We start from the raw sequence: 6991 nt of genomic DNA, 5'->3' as shown, positions 1-6991 counted from the left end.
TCCAGTCTATCTTGGCTACCATAGTTGGTCCAGTCAGGTGTGGTCCCATGGTGTGAAGGAACCATTTCCAAGCTCTCATGCAAACACTATAACCAAGGGGAGCTGCCTCCCAGGTATATCATGGGTCAAAGTCACTCCCATTTCCCTGTTTCAAATCAAGGCCACAGCTACTTAACATATCTATGAAGCTAGCCAGCTGTTATAGATATGCAAAATAACTGTTTTTGCATATCAAGTATGTAGCTGGCCAACTGTTGATATGCAAAATAACTCAATGGCCCAGCTCCATGTGTCCCATCTCTAGTTCAGATTTGTGGATATGAGGATATCTTATATTTTTATATTTCCTGGACACACTGAGTTCTGGACCCCATTACAGATCCCCCTTTGGGGGACCCTGGCTGCATCCCATTACACTGGCACCCTTTCCCTCCTCACTAATGAGTGACTTTCCCAGGCCCAGCCTTAGTGGACCTCCTGGACCATAACTAGGCTGTTGGCATCCTCACAGTTCCCCTATTGGGTACAGTGAGAGGGAGGCTTGGGTCTCAGGGCCTCATTCTCAATGGAGGATGGAATGCCAGGTGAAATGTTCAAATCTCTGATCAGGGCTCAGAACCTGTTTATGTCTCTCATACCTCTTACCCTCAAATATGTACCATGAAACCAAGGTATCTGGAGCTACAGTAGCTAGCCTGACTTCACATAAGTTTCTAAGTGATGGAGCTAGGGTTCTACTTCAGATATGTCTTTCCCCCAAAGCCATAATTGGTGCAGCCATATCTGTGTTGTGAGGCCTTTCTTAGGGCAATGGGTACAATACATCAGAACATTTTACTGACTGGTTCTGGGGGCCAGGGCAAAGGCATCTTTGATTCAATGACATACTCATTCTTGAACGTCTGAGGTGAAGGAAAACTTCAGTTACAGCTCCTTTCTTTAAGAAGGAGGAAGTTCAGGGGGGAATGGGTAGGGATTACAGGAACAAATTTGGAGGACACATGGACAAAAACTAGGGGTGGGGGGTAATGGGGGAAGGGGGGAGGGTTGGGTGGGTGGGCTGGAATGGGAGTGGGGGGAGAAAACTGTACTTGAACAATGATTAAAATAAATAAAAAAAAAGAAGGAGGAAGTTATTATCCATAGAACAAGATTGTTCTAAAATCTTTGGGAGCTGCTTTACTTCCCTCTTAATTTCATCCATTTGAAGATAATACTAAGCATAAGTAAGCAGTAAATAATGTCGGAGAGGATAACAGATAACAGTTATCTTTATACACTCCTGGTGAGATTGGGACCCATGCTAGGAATATTCATCAAGATTAAACTTTATAGGGTCCATGCATTTTCTGTTTAAATACCTTCTAATCAAATGACCAGACCATGTACAAAGATTTCTGAACAAAGGTATTTACACTTTGAGAAGGTGCAAAAATGGAATTGACTTTAAATACATCCATGAAGATTTGATTGTATGAAATAGACTGATTCTAAGCATGGGGCAATATGCATTTAAAAGTCTAAGTATGCCTTGAAACCTTCAGGCCATATTTAGAAATAAGAGAAAGTGTAGGAGGGTGCAGCCAAAGGGTCTCCAAAAGAAGGATTTGTAATGGAGTTCAGAACCCAAGGTGTCCAGGAAACATTAGAAAAATGTATAGAATGTCCTCACCTTCCACCCCAGGGGAAGGGACAAATGGAGCAGGGCCATTGAAAGCTGTTTCACATAGCAACAGCCTTGCAGCTACCCTCTGATGTGGTCATTTAGCATATCTATAACCTTTAACTGGTTGTATAGATATGTTAAATAGCTGTGACCAGCTCTGAGCCAGGGGAATGGAAGTAACTTCCCCACCAAGATGTAACTGGGGGGCAGGTCCCCTGAGTTACAGCGCCTGTGTGGGAGCTCAGAGAAGATTGGCTCCATGACATGGGGCCACGTCTGCCCAGACTCATGATGGCAGCCCAGTGAAGCTGGAAAGATATGAGTTCTGGCATGTGAGGTCGAGTGTGGGAAGAGTTGGAAATGGGGCTGCAGAGGAAGATTGGTGCGGGGATTTAAAACCCAGATTTGGCGGCCTATGAGGAGAGAAGCATGCAGCTGTGACAGTGCAGGGAGGACAGCAGCCACTGAGGAGAGAACCATGCAGCTGTGGCAGTGCAGGGAGGACAGCAGCCACTGAGGAGAGAACCATGCGGCTTTAGCAGAGTGGGGACTCCCGCAGTTGTGCAGACACCGTCCACGATGCAGCTGCCTGCGGCTCCTCTGCCGCCTGGCTCCGAGCCCCAGCCGGCTCTGCAGCCGCAAGAAGGGGCCACCAGTAAGTGACTTGGGAGCACTGGGTTGCCGCCCTGCTGCCGCAGCCACTGTCAGGCCTCGGTGCGTTGCGCCCACGCTCTCATCGCTCAGGCTTTCGGAGCCTCAGGACAACCTTGCAGCCACCTGCTCTGGACCTGGGGCCAGGACCGATAAGCTCCATGCTAATAGCCCTCTGGGCGCTGCTGCTGCTGCTACCACCGTTGCTCTCCCAGAAAGGGGGATCTCCACCACCATCACTGCCCCCCCCTCTGCAGCCATGAGAAGAATCACCACGTGGCTTTAGCTAGAGATCCTGGCAACACAACCAATGATGCTGGGAACTAAGGAAGGCCTGCCAGCTGAGCACAAATTACTAGGAAAAACCGAGAGCTGCCTAAGCCATGGACTTCTATTTCTTTTCCTGAGATACGGTACCCCAGACTGGGCAAAGGGGGGAAGGAAGGACTGTGTGTTTGTGGGTATTCGGTTCAATTCTTTGTCCCGATCACTAAGAACCTGGTTACCTGTGCCCACCTGTGACAAAAGTGTTAACATCACAATGAACAGAAACTCTCCCTGTATTTTTTCTGGGTCACATGTGTTTGCCTTACTCAGTAACCTTTTGAGGAGCTGATGCTAAAACAAATTCAAAGTGCAAGAAATGTGTCTGGGCGAACAACTGTGAGACAAAGTGGGAATTCTTGGGAAAATGGGAGAGTCACAGAACACAATTTTGGCGTGAACTCCAGGAAAGAAAAGAGAAGAAATACAGGCTGGCTGGAAGCATCACAGACTGCACAGCAGTTCTCTGCAGAGTTTGGAAGGTCACTGGAGAGTCCTTGAGCCAAACTGGCCATCAACTTCGGTTTCTATGTAAAATAGTGAAAACCTGTTTTAATTTCTCACTTGTAAGAACCAAAAACAACAGACTAAATATATAAAACAATGGCTGGGAAATTATGGTACACCAGGCAATGTGAAGGGCAGTGATATCTCAGAAGAAGAAACAAACAAACAAAGTATGAATAATGATTGCCCCAAGTCACTGCCTAGAGAGAGGTTTCAGTGTGCAGAGAATGGAGTGGAACCCAGGGGAGCCCATAGACTCCGTGAGTTGAGAGACAGAGCTGAATGTGTGAGGAGATCAAGGCAACTAGAGTTCAAAGGGTACCAGAGAGGAGATAGTTACAAAGAGAGTGAACTCGAAGGATCTCCAAAGGGTCCCCCTCATGTATTCAGCACATGTAGGTGATGCCAGGGAAAGTACCATCGGAATGTATTAGAGGGAACAGTGCCTAATACTTGACCTTGGTCACAGTGCCTGTCCAAGTCAGTCAGATGGAAAGCTGTGGGATTCATGGGTTACTGGGTTTGTATTCTGATGAGTCTTTACTCAGTACTAGTGGGGAATAATTAGCCTTAATAGCCTTACTGTGAGCACTGGCCCACAGTAACAACTACCTAACAAATAATAACAAATAATATTAAACATAAGTAAATAAATGAATGTACAAACAAGCAGACAAACAAATAAATGAGTGGGTAAGTAAATAATATTGGAGAGATGTGAGATAATGCTTACTTTCAAAGGCTGCTGGTGTGACTAGAAAGCAGGCTAGGAATATGCACCAAGATTTAAAAGAAAACTCTGGGTCAGTTCTGGCCAAGATGGAGGCATCGGCAGAAACCCTTCACTTCCTCACACAATCAAGAGGAGGATAACAACCAATCTAAAAATAACAAACAACCAGAAGTGCCAGAAAATCAAACTATATGGAACTCTGACAACCAAGGAATTAAAGAAAGAGTCACCCAGACTGACAGCAACACAACGCAGCAAAGAGTGTTGCCTTGTCCTGGTGAATACCTAAGGCCCTGCTCCCTTACCATATAACAGGTGCGTAAGACAAAGAAATATGGCTCAAATGGAAGAATAGATCAAAACTCTAGAAAAAGAGCTAAGTGATGAGGAGGTAGCCAACCTATCTGATGCAGATGTCAAAACACTGGTAATCAGGATGCTCACAGAAATGATTGAGATCTGTCACAAAATGAAGGAAGAAATGAAGGCTACCCCAAGTGAAATAAAGCAAAATATACAGGGAACTAACAGTGAAGGGAAGGGAACCGGGACTCAAATCAACAATTTGGAACAAAAGGAAGAAACAAACATTCAACCAGAACAAAATGAAGAAATAAGAATTCAAAAAAAAATGAGAAGAGGCTTAGGAACCTCTGGAACAACTTCAAACATTCCAATATCCAAATCATAGTGGTGCCAGGAAGAGAAGAACAAGAGCAAGACCTTGAACTTATTTGAACAAATAATGAAGGAAAATCCCCCAATCTGGCAAAGGAAATAGACTTCCAGGAAGTCCAGGAAGCTCAGAGAGTCCCAAAGAAGTTGGACCCAAGGAAGCACACACCAAAGAACATCATAATTACATTACCCAAGATTAAAGAGGAGAGACGCTTAAAAGCAGCAAGAGGAAAGGAGTTTACTACAAAGGAGTTCCCATAAAACTATTAGCTGATTCCTCAAAAGAAATCTTGCAGGCAAGAAGGGGCTGGAAAGAAGTATTCCAAGTCATGAAAGGCAAGGACCTACACCCAAGGTTACTCCATCCAGCCAAGCTATCATTTAGAATGGAAGGGCAGATAAAGTGCTTCCCAGATAAGGTCAAGTTAAAGGAGTTCCTCATCACCAAACCCTTATTATATGAAATGTTAAAGGGACTTATCTAAGAAATAGAAGAATATCAAAAACTATGAACAAACTCACAGCTATTAACAACTGAACCAAAAAAAATGAAGACAAAAACTAAGCAAAAAACTAGAACAGGAACAGAATCACAGAAATGGAGACCATATGGTGGGTTTTCAGTGGGGAGGAAGAGGGGAAGAATTGGGGGGAAGGTACAGGGAATAAGAAGCATAAATGGTAGGTACAAAGTAGACGGGGAGAGGTTAAGAATGGTATAGGAAACAGAAGTCAAAGAACTTATATGTACAACCTATAGACATGATCTAAAGGGGGGAATGCTGGAGGGTTGGGGGGTGGAGGGCAGAGGGGGAATAAAGGGGGAAAATTGGGAAAACTGTAATAGCATAATCAATAACATATACTTTAAAAAAGATTTTTAAAAAAACACTGTAGGATCTAGTGAGACTCCTTGCCAACACCTGACTGTGAGGTAACCTCCTGAGGCCAAAGATCAATGAAGACAATACCTTGTGCTTGTACAGTGATATGAATAGTAACTTCAACAGCTAGTGTGGAAAACCTCAGGATTCATGAAATGTTGGTTAGAGTACTCAGAAGGGTATTTTATCTGTCATGGGCAATAGTTTGCCATCAACTGACCACTGCTCCAGTTCTACCAAACAAATCATAAACGGAAGACTTAAAGTGTAACCGGAAAAGACACTGGTGTTCGGGCATCCTGTCACTACCAAATCCAATAAGCAATGACGGCAATTGAATCTTTTATGGGCACTTTACTTAGATGGTCGGCGATCCGAGGAGATGGCAGGTTCATATCCTAACAAACCATCTTCCCTTCTCTTTCCTGGCCAGATCTTTTATGAGGGGGGTGGGGGAGGACAAACAAGGTGCGGTGAGGGCTTTGAAATTCAGGGAGGATTAGGTGAGCCAAGCTGCAGCATTCCTGTTCTTGGCAGTTAGTTGTTCCCAAGGGGTGAGGGGGTGGTCACACAAAAGGCCTGGATGCCTCCAACTTGTCCCCAGGCGGTAATCTCTAGCCAGTGCCCCAGGAGATCCTCTGCTTTTCTCAGGAGCCAGGATGGGCCTTATCTGTAGTTTCTGAAACAAAAGCTTAACACACACATTACTTGTTATACTTAACTTTTTACCTTAAGCTAAAATTTTCCAAGTCTTGAGTCCCCTATTAAAAGGATCAAAGGATTCCCAAGAAATTTAACTGCATACTAGAATATTTTTAGCAATGCAAAAATATCCATTATTCAAGAAAGTAACATTTACAGTCAGACATCTAATAAAATCTTTTTTAAAAATTTAAAAAAGATTTTATTTATTTTATTTTTAGAGAGGGGGAGAGGGAAGGAGAGGGCAAGAAACATCAATGTGTGGTTGTTTCTTGAATGCCCCCTACTGGAGACCTGGCCTGCAACCCAGACATGTGCCCTGACTGGGAATTGAACTTGAAATCCATTGCTTCACAGGCTGGCACTCAATCCACTGAATTATACCAGCCAGGTCTAATCAAATCTTATCAGGCATGCAAATAAGCAGGAAAACGCATAATGGAATGATAAATGAATCAATTGAAACTAACTCAGAGCTGACACAGATGTTAAAAATAGCAGACAAGGGCATTAAAAACAGCTATTATAACTGTATTATTATGTTCAAAAGTTAAGATATTTGAAATGTTAAAAAGACACAAATGAACTACAGATGAAAATTGCAATATGAAATATAAAAAAATACACTGGATCAAATTAATGGCTGATTAGATATTGCAGAAAAAACACTGAACTTGAAAACAGCAATAGACATTACCCACAATTAATCATAGAGAGAAGAGATATATTTCAATAAATTAACAGAACATCATTGAGCTGTGGGACAATTTCAAATAGCTTCATATGTATGCATTTGGAGTCCTTGGAGGAGTGGGTCAAGAGATGGGGATAGATAAAACATTTGAA

This window comes from Phyllostomus discolor, chromosome X (assembly GCF_004126475.2).
Source record: "Phyllostomus discolor isolate MPI-MPIP mPhyDis1 chromosome X, mPhyDis1.pri.v3, whole genome shotgun sequence".
NCBI classification, from domain to species: domain Eukaryota; kingdom Metazoa; phylum Chordata; class Mammalia; order Chiroptera; family Phyllostomidae; genus Phyllostomus; species Phyllostomus discolor.
The sequence above is the reverse complement of the archived record's forward strand: the minus strand, read 5'-3'. Positions refer to the sequence as shown.